Here is a 12,512-nt window from a genome sequence, read left to right as displayed (position 1 = left end):
TTCTTTCTTTCTTTCTTTCTTTCTTTCTTTCTTTCTTTCTTTCTTCTTTCTTTCTTTCTTTCTTTCTTTCTTTCTCTTTCTTTCTTTCTTTCTTTCTTTCTTTCTTCCTTCTTCTTCCTTCCTTCCTTCCTTCCTTCCTTCCTTCCTTCCTTCCTTCCTTCCTTCCTTCCTTCCTTCCTTCCTTCCTTCCTTCCTTCCTTCCTTCCTTCCTTCCTTCCTTCCTTCCTTCCTTCCTTCCTTCCTTCCTTCCTTCCTTCCTTCCTTCCTTCCTTCCTTCCTTCCTTCCTTCCTTCCTTCCTTCCCTCCTGTTTTTTCCCCTCTTTTTAATCTTTTTTTTTTTATTCAGTTGAGCAGCAACTGACAGAGGTTTGCTATTGAATCTACCTTTGCTGTGGTAGATCACACTCTCTTCCCTTGTTTTCATGATTTGATGAGGATATTTCCTGTAGCCAGAGGGTATTATGAAGAAACCAGTGGCTTTCACTCTCTCTGGAAGAGGAATCAATTTATGAAAATAGAACACAGAAGAACATAAGACTATTTGGAACTTGTTTAAAGGTTTTTCCTCTCCTCAGGCTTGTGCCCAAGTATCCTTGGAAATTTGAGCATCTCAGCATCTCTCTGGCTGTGTGGGAGTTTAGAGGTAGCCGGTACATGCCTACTTGCATCCATGCACACAAACATTTTACACACTTAGGTGTATGCAACTGACTTCTCTGATTGCTTTGGAACCGAGCTGAAGTGGGAGATTTTGGGAGCTCTTCGTTTTTGCTGTGACCAGCAGTGTCTGGTGCAATATAAAGTACAGCTTTGATGAAAATGTGTGCATATGTTTGAGCTTCTTCTTTGTTCTCTGCCCTTTACTGCTACGTGGGTTGGCAAGCTGGAAATGGCTTTGTGCCAGCGTTTAATGGGAACAGCTCCCAACTGCTGAACATGAGTGCAGAAAGCAAATGCAAAAGAGAGGGGGTTTCGATAGTGAGAGCAACCATGTTTTAACTGGGGAAAATTCTCCTGTAATACAGATTCTATAACTTTCCCAACTCTGGTTATGACACATTTTAAAATCCTTACTTCTGTGAAGTAGAAATTATAGCCAATTAAACAAACCTACCAAACAGAGTCTGTCCCCAAATGTTCTCTTTTTGTATTTGTTGAACTGCACAATTATTTTAAATTGAATGTTGCATATTCATAAACCACATTTCAAACCACCCAGTCTTCTGGTTTATGTATCTAGTTGGAATATTAGCATATATTTCAGTAGCTCATTTCATTTCATTGATCCCAAAGTTCCTTACAGCAGTTGTGCATGATCTTTGTACTGGTACTGAAGTGTTTAACAGAGTGAGAATTTCCTCCCACCCCATCAGCTATACCAACATACAGCTGCCTCTGCCTCCACCAGGAATGGCTGGGTAGGTTGTGTACAAACACAACATACAGCAGAGGTATTACAGCACATTACATGACACTGGCAAATTTATTTTCTTGGATTGATGTTGAGAGTGACCTTAGAGCCTAAGGGTTAGTCCGTGTGGGCAGGTCGTGCATCTGTAACAAGAGATGTGGATTTTAGTGGCTGTTGAAGTGGCATTGTGGTGACAGATTGGGGTTACCCAGCCTGTTGGGAAAGCTGCTCAGGAGGAGCTCAGGTGAATGAGGCCACTCTTGAGGGAGGATGAGTTACACGGTGGGGTTAATGGGTGCAGGGTTATCACCTCAAAATGTCACCTTACATGTGAGTGGTAAAACTTTCCCGTGCAGGCAAACGCAAATACCCACTCAGTGAAATGAAGGTTATCAATTGCCTGTCACTTTTTAAAACACAGCATAAGGGTTTGTAACTCATGGAGGGAACCCTTCAAAGCTGCACCCAGCACGTCTCTCTTAGAATTCTGTGGCAGCAGTGCTGAGTTTCTGAGTCACTAACACTGCTATTTGCAGTTTCTCTCATCCAAACAATGACAGTTCGTTTCTCAGCTCTGTTTAGCTTGTCAGCTCTGCACTGGGGACTATGGTTCCTCAGGTACAGTTACTGAGAAGAGCGAAAGAGAAACCTCTTAAATTTATATCGTCTTTCATTCTCATGACATTTATCAAATTTCCTCTGACAAGTTCAGATCAGACGTGTCCTCCTGCCTTCCTACAGGTATCCCTCTGATGGGCAGGGAGGGTGAGACAATGGGCAGCCTGTGCTTGGAAAAAAAGGGGGAAAGTGTTGTGTAAGGGAGAAGGAGGAAGGAAAAGATTCACTGAAAAAATAGAAATAAAAATAAAATTTAAAAAGGCCCCAAAACCTACAGAAGGAGAAAAGGGATAGAGAAAGAGGCAGGAAAATAAGGAAAACAATTGGTTTAAGATTGTTTGAATGACCTATTAAGCCCACACATTAGTGTCTGCAGTCTGGAAAAACCAGCGTTTTACCTGGAAAAACAAGCATTGTCTTTACTGTTGTGTCTGCCAATATTCTTGTCACACAGCTAGTTCTGCATTTTCTGGTCCTTAGTTTCCTCTTGCCTTTCTCCACTATCTTTTTTTTTTTTTTTCCCTGTAACTAGTATTTTCCTCAGTCATTGTCTTATGTCTTCAGGAGGTTTTGGTTTTTTCAATCTTTTTTATGCCTGAGTCCTGAGTAAGGAAGGTTTCAGAAGGAAGAATGGAAGGTTTCCATTTCCAAGACAGATGGACAGCCAGAGTAGATCATGCCCACCCACCTTCTCTTTCTTAGGCCATGTCAGGGGATGTCCCAGGAGAAGAAAGGCAAAGAGAGATTTGAACTAAACTTCCAGATCCTTCTGCATCTTTTTCCCTTACAGTTTGGGATTGTAGTGCTGGGCCAACTGATGGTAGTCTCTGCCTCCATGAGCTGCATAGTTTAACTGCCTGCTCCCAGGACATCATTTGGAGAAGACTACCCATTAGGGAAAGAGGGGTTACATGGGCAAAGCAGTAGCTCCCTTGCTGTTTTAAGATGCTTTTTCCCAGGCCTGTGGCACTTGATGTCTTGGTCCATACTGGGCAGTGGTAGCACATTATGCAGGACACTGGCACCACCACTGCAGGGGCTCTGTCTAGAAACCATGTCTTCTTAAAAATCGTTGCAGCTCCAGCACACTCAGCTCTGCTAACACATGGGCATTCACCAGTTGGTACAGGCAATGGCTGATATCTGTAATTAACTTCAAGATAGGAACAGACCACAGCTGCCCTTGTCCTGAGCTCCCATCTCCACAGAATGTAGAGAGAAAGCTTCATGGCAAGACAAAGCCACGTACACTGGGGAGTTGAGGATCTGCTGGCCACATAACTGTGTACAAGAAAAGTGACTGAAAAATCCACTGGAATGAGCACAATCTGACTGAGCAGAGCTGTCCTTGCTAATGACATTGATAAGTTTTGCTTGTGGATAGCAATGAGCCACACATTTTAACTCACAGAAGTGCAAATGGTCCTGCAGCTGCTGTTTGGTTTATCTTTCTGCTAGGCTGGCTGCTGCACATGCTTTTCCTGTGCCATGCATCTAGTTTCTCTCTGTGTCAGAGGAAGATCTCTGAGGAAGTGCTGCATACTGGATTGGTAGCATCTGCCATATTTTCAAAAGATGTGTTAGAGAGTCTTGACACATTTGTCTGGGCTCTCTGTGGCTGAAGGAATATCATGGTATTGCCATCTGCCCTCAAAGTTCAGAGGTTGGTTGAAACACTGTCAAATATCAGGGAGTTTTCTGCATTTATCAAGACATTTCTTGGATCTGGAAATCAGCGGAGAACACACTTTCCTGGGAGATTTCCATTAGTATTAGTCAGAAATCAACTTCTCTATGTGGCTTAAAACTAAAGAAGTGTTTGAGAATGAGTAGATGGAAGGTAGAAGTAATCAGGCTTGGGTTTGCCTCTTGTTTGGACCAAAAAGGTTCATGGATGGTTGGTTCTTTTTTTCACCTGAATAACCCTGGTAATCTGGAAATGTCTTCAGATCCATGCTCTTTGGTACTTAGTATCAGACATGAATAGTAAAGTCTCTGGTAAAGGAATGACTGAAAGAGAGTGTGAACTGGGTAACTCAACTCAGGTCTCTGTTTCAGCCTAAAGATGACACAAATGGAAATAGTCAAAGATACAGCCGTTCACTGATTCCCTCTGCTTACAGATATCTGCTCAAACGTGCAGCATTTCCTTCTTGATAGCATTTCCATTACTGTCCATCGGCAAGGAGATTACATATTTAGCATCTGTCTACCCATCCATCAGCATTACATTTCTTAAGGCACCCGTTAATGTTGGCTTTCAGCATGTGTCTTCCTTGCCACCTGGTCTCTTCATTCTGCATTTTTCTGACAGAAAATTCCCTCTCTGTTGTGGGCATTTGCTTTCTTGTGTCTCAGTTCAGGTAGAGACTTGCTGGCTCTCTTTCATGGAGATTGTTTTTCTTTCCTTTTTTCTCTCTACAGTGTTCCCTGAATGTAAAAGGAAAGTGAGGCTGGTTGAGACATTTAGCCTTGCTGTTAGAAGATCCAGGCATGACTTGCAGTGCATCACTACTTCCTCATGGCATAGGACAGCTGACTTCTGCAGTTACACACAGTACCAGCAGCGTGTCAGAATCCTGACTCACACAGCTTCCCAATTGAAACATCTTACTTGTGATTAAGAAAGTTTCATTAAGAAACTGTGATTAAGAAAGTTTCATTTCATTAATCGGAAGTATTAAAAGAGTCATCTCAGTATGTGGAAAAGTGGCTGACTTGGTCACCAAAGCAATGTACAGGTGAAGATCTTGACCTTTTAACTGCCAGGCTATTTTAGCCATTCATTCAGGCGGAGAATTATACTGCTGAATCTACTGGTTACCTACAGAGACGAAATTGCTCTGTATGCACCTGATATACCCTGGAAGCTCAGGGCAATTAGCTGTGCATGATGAGAGTCACAAGTTCTCAAGGCCAAAGTGCCCAGCTGCTCCACTCTTGAAGATCTTGGACACTCTAGAGGGCCTGACCTTTAGTCTTAGATTGAGCATCATCCTTGACACGTAGATAATCAAGAGGCTGCAGTAACTGGGATAGAAAATTGTGGTAAACACTGTATAGTTTTAAAGCTCTTCTGCTGCTGAAGGCCTCAGGTTATTGAAACAGCAAAATTGTTTTGACTCGTCTTCTTGTCATTAAAAAGAAGAAAAATAGAATCTAAATGTGGTCTGTTGCCTGCCCCTAGCTGAAGCACTAACTTACTGTGTGTCTTGTAATGATACTTGGAAGTCTTGGTGTCATTATTAGCAGTGTACAAAAATACATCAAAGAACTGTTCTGTCTCCAGAAAGCTTGTGATTTGAAGTCCAGACCCTACAAAGCATTAAGAATCTGCTTAGCAGTGCGTTTCAATTATAACTGATTAAAATTGTTGTTATGGAAAATACAGTTCCCAAATATAAGTCAGAAACCCAGGTTACAGAGCCCTCTAATAATACACAATAAGGAGAGTTCTAGAACCAGCAAGTTTACAGTCAAAACGTTGAGCATTGAACCTCTGTTAGATTTCTTACAGTGCATACAAATTCAGTGCCTGTGGAAGGCTTTGCAGGCTATGCATAAAATGGGGAAAAGATAAGAAATAGATACAACAAAGATATAGTGGAAGCATAAGGTAACCATGTAACGTAATATTAAGAATATACATCTAAGATAGAATTGAGAATATTCCAAGACCCTGGGTTTTTTCTGCAACATTAATTTGATTGCATTGCACGCTAGAATATATATAGGTTCTCTGTTCTTATTTTACCTGTGAAATGTACGATTTCATATATAATGTGTGATAAATAGGATGTACAATGGCCTAGAATCAATGACGCAGGAACAACTTTAACATATGGAATGGCTTGACATCTAAGCTTGATTTCTTCGTCCTAATGTTTTAGCAATGCTGAGGTTTTTTTGTACTATAGATATATTTGCATGCATGTGGCCTTCTGAAAACTAGGTGAAACAGAAGCCAAACTTAGCCATGTAGTAGTGCTGTCTTTAAAAAGAAAGACCTAACGAGCTTGTTGCAAAGCCCATCTGTTTGACAGGCCATTTGTTGAGTGCTAGTGCAGTTGGAGTGGGACTTTCTGATGGGAATAGATGGGAAGGCTGATAATTTTTATACAGGAGAGCTGAGTCTCTGGGGGAAGAAAAATGTTTTTGCATTAGTTTTGTTACCTTTTTGTTGCCCTATTTGTTAATAGTAGGTCTTCCTTGGGGCTCTTTTCCTATTTCAAAATTGAGATAAATAAAGAAAAATAGGTATTTTTCCCCATAACCTTGGGGATAAACTGGGCTGGCTCTGTAGAATGACAGAGATTTTCTCCTGTGGAGTGGAGAGTGCTGGGGTTTAGAACATGTTATTTTAGACAGATATCTATTTGGACAGAGTGAAAAACCTGAAGATGATAAATGGCCTGTATTTGCACATTTCCCAACTGAAATGCTAACATTACTGGAGGCCCATTTCCCAAATCTGATCTGAAAGATATGCTTCATACTTATGTCTCTTCCTAGTGCTTTTATACCATCATAAAGACTTTAGTATCCCATCAAGACATATTAACATTTTTCCTTGAGCTGGGATAGTGTGAAAGTGGCTTATTTTCCAAAACTCATGATGCCTTCTCTAGGTAACAAAGAAGTCTCATATATCCTCACTTTCAGTCCTCTTAGAAGCTCAGGGCATGAAGAAGGCTTGATGTGACAGTCAAATAGGTAAAAACTCTGATGAAGTCCATGAAAATAAAACCTAAGGCTCTGAGAGAAAAATAATTTTTAGCAGTAGTGCCCTGGCCACAGCACAGTGTTTGTTGTCTCCTTTCTCAAGGAAGGAAATGTGGAGTGACAAGAAGATATAGGAATGGAAGGTAACAGATGATACATGGAAGTATTATGTATGAACATAAACATAAATATATGATGGAAAACATTGCATAGCCCCAGCCAATTTTTCCCTCTCTATCCTTCCTTCTGTTTCAAATCAGTTAAATTAATATTTTATTTTTGTGCAGCTGTAGGGAAGATATATTATTGAAGGGATCAGGGATCATATTTTCCCAGCGTCCCTTCTCATTCCCTGTTTTTCTGTGCTAGATTAAGGCAAGTTTAAAGAGAAAAATAAACAATGACTTGTAGGGCTGTAGTTGTGGAAGTTCCAAAAATTCCACCCAAACATTCGTGGAAAGACCCTCTGCAAGGTTTCATTTATGCCTCAAGTCATTCTTGGCTTACTGTACTCAACATACTCATGAATAAGGCTCCCATGAGACAGGTACATCAAGTTTGGCTCTTAATAAATTATACAGATGCCCAAGGTCTGGGTATGGTCAGAAGAATGGTGTGTTGCTCAAAGCCCTGCCTGCAGTTTTGGGTTCTGCACCTGTGCACATCTCAGGATCCCTGTCAAAAAGCAATGCTTCTCAATTTTTGTAGCATGCTGTAAAATACATACATGAAAAACTCAAAGGAAATTATTGTGGTATTGCTGTCTTGGGCATGGCAAAAATTGCTGCTCATTTGTGTTGCGTTTGTTTCTATTATTTTTTTTCTGGAGCAGACCTGAGAGTTTCTCATCCAGGGAATTAGGAATACTTCAAGTGCACTGAATTTAATCAATTCAGCAGATATTTTTGTGCTGTCTCAGAGAGGAGACAGGGTGACCTAAAAGTTTTGAATCCATACTTTAAATCTACATGTCCCTCAACAAGACGCCCTGCATAAGATCTGCAGATACAAGATACTGCTTGGTCCTGTTAAAAACCCACTACTCTTTAGCCTGACAAAGTATGAAGGTGCTGATGAGTCTGTCTGTAATGACAGATTCAAAACAGCATTTGAAAACAGATGAGTTATCATCTGAAAACAGTCAATGAGGCAAGTAGGTGTCCTCTACAGACCAGGTACAGGGGGCATGAGCAGCTCTGTTTTTTCCATCATCCCTGTGTGAATCGCCAAGTAAGATGTAGCAGAAATGGAATGCCACAACATATAGATAAAACATATATGGTGGAGGTTTTTTGGTTTGGTTTGGTTTTTTAGCTTGGTTTGGCTTGGTTTTGTATGTTTGATTTTTTTGTTTGTTTGTTTTTTTGTTGTTGTTGTTTTTTGGGTTTTTTTGTTTGTTTTTGTTTGTTTGTTTGATTTTGTTGGGGTTTTTGTTTGTTTGTTTGTTTTTGGTTTGGTTTGGTTTTTTTGTTTCCTGGAGAGTCTCCTGGCTGTTGTGAACGTCTTATAGGGAAAAGTGCTCCAGAGAATAAACAGATCCCACAGGCTGATCTAAAAGATATCCTTATATCCTTTCTGTCTTTTGCTGATGGTGGAAAGGGATGTATTTGAGAGTGGGAACACTGGATGCAGCATGGCCATTTGCCTGAACCCCCAGGAGTTCAGTGAGAAGCTTTATCATCTTGTGATGTGCTGTGAGGCATTTACTAAGTCCTGTGCGAACTATCACTTTCAGTGCAGTGAAAGTGTTGGCACTATTTAGAAACATAGAGCATCCTCCTCCATGAAAATCATGCATGTAAGACTTCCCTGCTTTGCCTTGGACCCCTCTAATCTCCCCCTTCTGTCCCTAGGGCTGCCCCCCAACCCCATGACCTCTCTGCTTGTTTCATGGCTGAGAAGACACACACAGCTGTAGGAGAAATTTGCATCCTCCTCTGTGTCTTCCCTGTTCCCAGCCACACACAGAAAGAAAATTCAATTAAGCAAGTGATTTGCTGTTGTGTTTAAGTTACAATAGTAGTAATCACACCAATTATAGAAATCAGGTTGGCAATCATGGATCCTGCCCTCTGCATTGCTTATTAACTTCATTCCAATGTGTGATTTCCCTCCGCCCCATTGAAATTGGTCAATGTCACCTGTGTATGTCCCTGCTCCTCCAGGGTGTAATAGCATCTTTGAAACCTAACAACCAATTGCTGCCCTCACACATGCAGTCAGATTTATCCCTACCTCTTTCTATTACAATAATGAGTGGGTAGCAGATGTAGTCAAATGTTTTTGCAGTATTCTCCCTCTGCCCTCCCTCCCTTTCCCTAGCAAGCTATAGTTTGAATCTTGAGCAGTGTCTTAGATTTCTTAGTGGAAACATTTCCCAAGCCCAGGGGGAAAACAGTTACACAACTGCCTAGGATCTTTTTTTCCATTTTCCTTCTTTTTTTTTTTCCTTAATCCTATCTTTCTTTCTACTTGGATGAATCTTCTTTAATTATTCAAACTGTACAACAAGAAGCAGCATTAAATATGATGACAGATGTCTCCCTCTGTTCCTGTTCTCCCATCTCCTAGATTATCAATGGAAATCCCTTCACAGGCAAAACATTACTTTGTTGAAGCGAATTTTTACCATATTTTTTCCCTTCTATTGCTCTCGTGAATGTAGGCAGATTTCTAGTTGACTTCCTTTTGTTGCCCCTTTCTCCAGCTCTAGAGTAAAAGGGATGCAGAATCCAAAATACATTTGATTACAAAAGTTTTGAGAAAGAAGCTGTTGGTCCAGTTTCTTTGGCCCAGGCAGGAAATAATATATTTTTCTGCCATGAAATGCTGAGATGTTTTATTGCAAACATGGGGCCTAGTTTTGAGATGCAGCAATTGTTCCTGATATCCAGGTACCCTCCAAAGCCAGAAACACTCAAATCACCATCTTCTTTCCATAAAATTGGTTGTTGCTCAACTGTACATATGTACGAGTTCACAGTGAAATTGGGTTGTGACATGTGGAGGGAATGAGATGAGGTGATGAATGAGATTAATCTCACACTACTTTAAAAAGATTTCAAGTTCTTTGAATAGAAGTGCCAGTGAAAAAGAAAGAGAATTATGATTCGTCTTATTGATACTATTCCTTTTCACTGCTTTGCTCAGTCCCAGGGCTGGGAGATGATCTCACATCTCAGGGCCAAACTGGACTCCAGCATAAGGGATTAGAGAACTCCAGAGTCACAGAATAGTTTGGGTTGGATGGGACCATTATTTAGGTTAAAACTTTTGCCACTTGTCCTGTTACTACAGACCCTTGTGAAAGGTCACTCTTCATCTTTCTTATAAGCACCCTTTATATATTGAAAGGCCACAATAAGGTGTCCCTGGAGCCTTATCTTTTCCAAACTAAACAAATTGAAGTCTCTCAGCCATTCTTCATAGGAGAGGTGCTCCAGCCCTTCTTGTGGCCATCCTCTGGACTCAGTCATACAGGCTGATATCTTTGCTAAGGACCCCAGAGGAAGCTGCAGTATTCTGGTTGGAGTCTCATGAGAACAGAGTCGAAGGGGAAAATCATCTCCCCTGCCCTGCTGTTGATGCATTTTTGATGTACCTCAGGATGCAATTGAGTTTCTTAGCTGGAAAAGAACATTACTAGCTCATATCTAGTATTTTTTTTCACCAGTATCCCCACGTTCTATTCCACAGGGCTGTTCTCAATCAATTCATTCTCCAATGTGTATTCATACTAGGGATTACTCCGATGCAGGTGCAGGACCTTACACTTGGTATTGTTGAACTTCATAAGACTCTCATGGGCCCACTTCACAAACCTGTCAAGGTCCTTGTGGACAGCGACCCTCAGCTTCCTGTCATGTATAGACTGTCTGAGGTGGACTCAACTTTACTACGTCATTAATAAATGTGTCAAACAGTACCAGGCCTGATATGGCCCCTTGAGGAACATCACAACATCTCCATTTGGACCACTAAGCCATTGAGTGAAACTTACTCCATCCAGCCTTATTCCTTATCTGTCTCCTACTCCATCCATCAAACCCATATTGTTCCAATTTATCAACAGGGATGTTGGCCTGAACCATGTCAAAGGCATTACAGAAGTAAAGATAGATGACATCAGTTGTGTCCATCAAAATGTTATCCTGCTTTGTCTAGTACACAGCTGCTCCTCATGCCACCTCCTGTTGTGCCTTTCCCAATGTATTTGGGTTGGGTATTCTTCAGTCATTAATGGCATTTCCTGCAGTCCAAAAAAGAGGCTGTTGGGAGGATGTTAATTTAGATGCTTGTTCAAAAGTCAAATTAGCTTCTCACATCTCTGCCTTTTTGGGATCACTGTTTTCCCTGTGGTTGGTCTGCTGTATTATTTACACATTCCACAAGAGAGGTGGTGAGCCATCTGGATTTGGTACACAGCCAAAGCTGGTCAGATTGTCCACAGAATTAAGATAGAGCTGCCATGTATTGGGAATATCAAGCCCTTTAACAGGTATGAGAGCAGCTCTGGAGTGGCATTTTCCCAACATGCTGGGCCTGGTAAATTGGCCAGCACTGAATCATTTAAGGGATGTTCTTTGTTATGTCTCTCCTCTACTGCCTACCTCATGCTACATCTCTCTAAACAAGCTCACTACAAATTTGTGACGTGCTTGGTTCAATATATTTGTGCAGTGAAGTTAGGACCTGGCCACCCCAGTAACTTTGCAGTTTGATGTGGTGCTGAGTGGTGCATACATGTCATGTCACAAGCAGGCTGCCTTGAATTGCTGCTGTGATAAGGCCCTGGCTCTTCCCTAACGTAGCTCAGGCTGTCTCCTGAGCAAGTTGACGGAAAGGCTCAGTCACACTTCTTGTCAAGTAGGGGAGGATCCCATTTAAGCAAGAGTGTATCTTGAGAGGGAGCCTGTGCAGAAATAGTAAATTGGGCCCTATAGGTTCAAGAAAATGTTTTTTTTCCAGTGTTCTTCTCTCCTTAGGTTAGGTTTATTGTCAATAGCCCACACTAAGAGAGAGCCACTCTGGATGCCCCAGAGTGCACAGGCAGCAACAAAGGAGAGTAGCCCTGTTACAGAGCTCCCTCATGGATAGGCACCAACCTGCTGATGAAGTGGCCATTTTCCATGGGATCCCAGCTTGATGTCCCCTGCTGGGATGTGGGCTGTGGCATTACCTGACTGAGTGTCTGCATTGCAGGTTTTGACCAGCAGTACCAGGCCAAGTGCCTGGCTGCACTCTCCACATTCCCCAGGGCAGGCACAGGCCATATAATCATACAGACAGGAGTGGTTTAATGCTAGAGAAGGGAACAGATGGGGAAGGGAAATGGCAGTGTTTCAGGATGTGCAGATGTTACCTGCCACAGTACCACTTTCGGTTGGCTGCACATTGAGGTTTTGCTGGTCTTCCTGCCACCTTGGCTGGCCCATGGGCTGAGGGACCTTCCAGCCCTGTGGCAGGTGGAGGAGAGGGGCGCCAGTGTGTCCTGGCCAGACCCCTGGAGCTTTCATTCCTATGTGTTTTCCTGTTCTGACTCCCAGTGATGTGTAAATCTCCCTTTGCTCTTCACCTGCCAGAGCCCAGGGCAATGAAGGATCAGGTGGCAGGTGAAATAATCAATCTGGAGGGCTTTTAGCAGCATGTCCTGCCATCGCTTGACAGCGCATCTCTGTCAAGGAGACTGTGTATTCCCTTGATCAATAAATCAATCTGTCCTTTTTTACCTTTGTGCACTAGCATGTCAGTCATTTCATGC

General features: G+C 42.0%; 1 protein-coding gene across 2 annotated transcripts in view; it reads left to right on the top strand.

Annotated features, from left to right (window-relative positions):
• LSAMP (limbic system associated membrane protein) overlaps window positions 1-12,512 on the top strand; it is a 999,229-nt gene that overhangs the window by 164,948 nt on the left and 821,769 nt on the right. The window lies entirely within an intron of this gene.

The sequence above is a fragment of the Sturnus vulgaris genome, chromosome 2, assembly GCF_052056855.1.
Source record: "Sturnus vulgaris isolate bStuVul1 chromosome 2, bStuVul1.hap1, whole genome shotgun sequence".
NCBI lineage: Eukaryota > Metazoa > Chordata > Aves > Passeriformes > Sturnidae > Sturnus > Sturnus vulgaris.
This window is presented reverse-complemented; position numbering and strand designations above follow the sequence as displayed.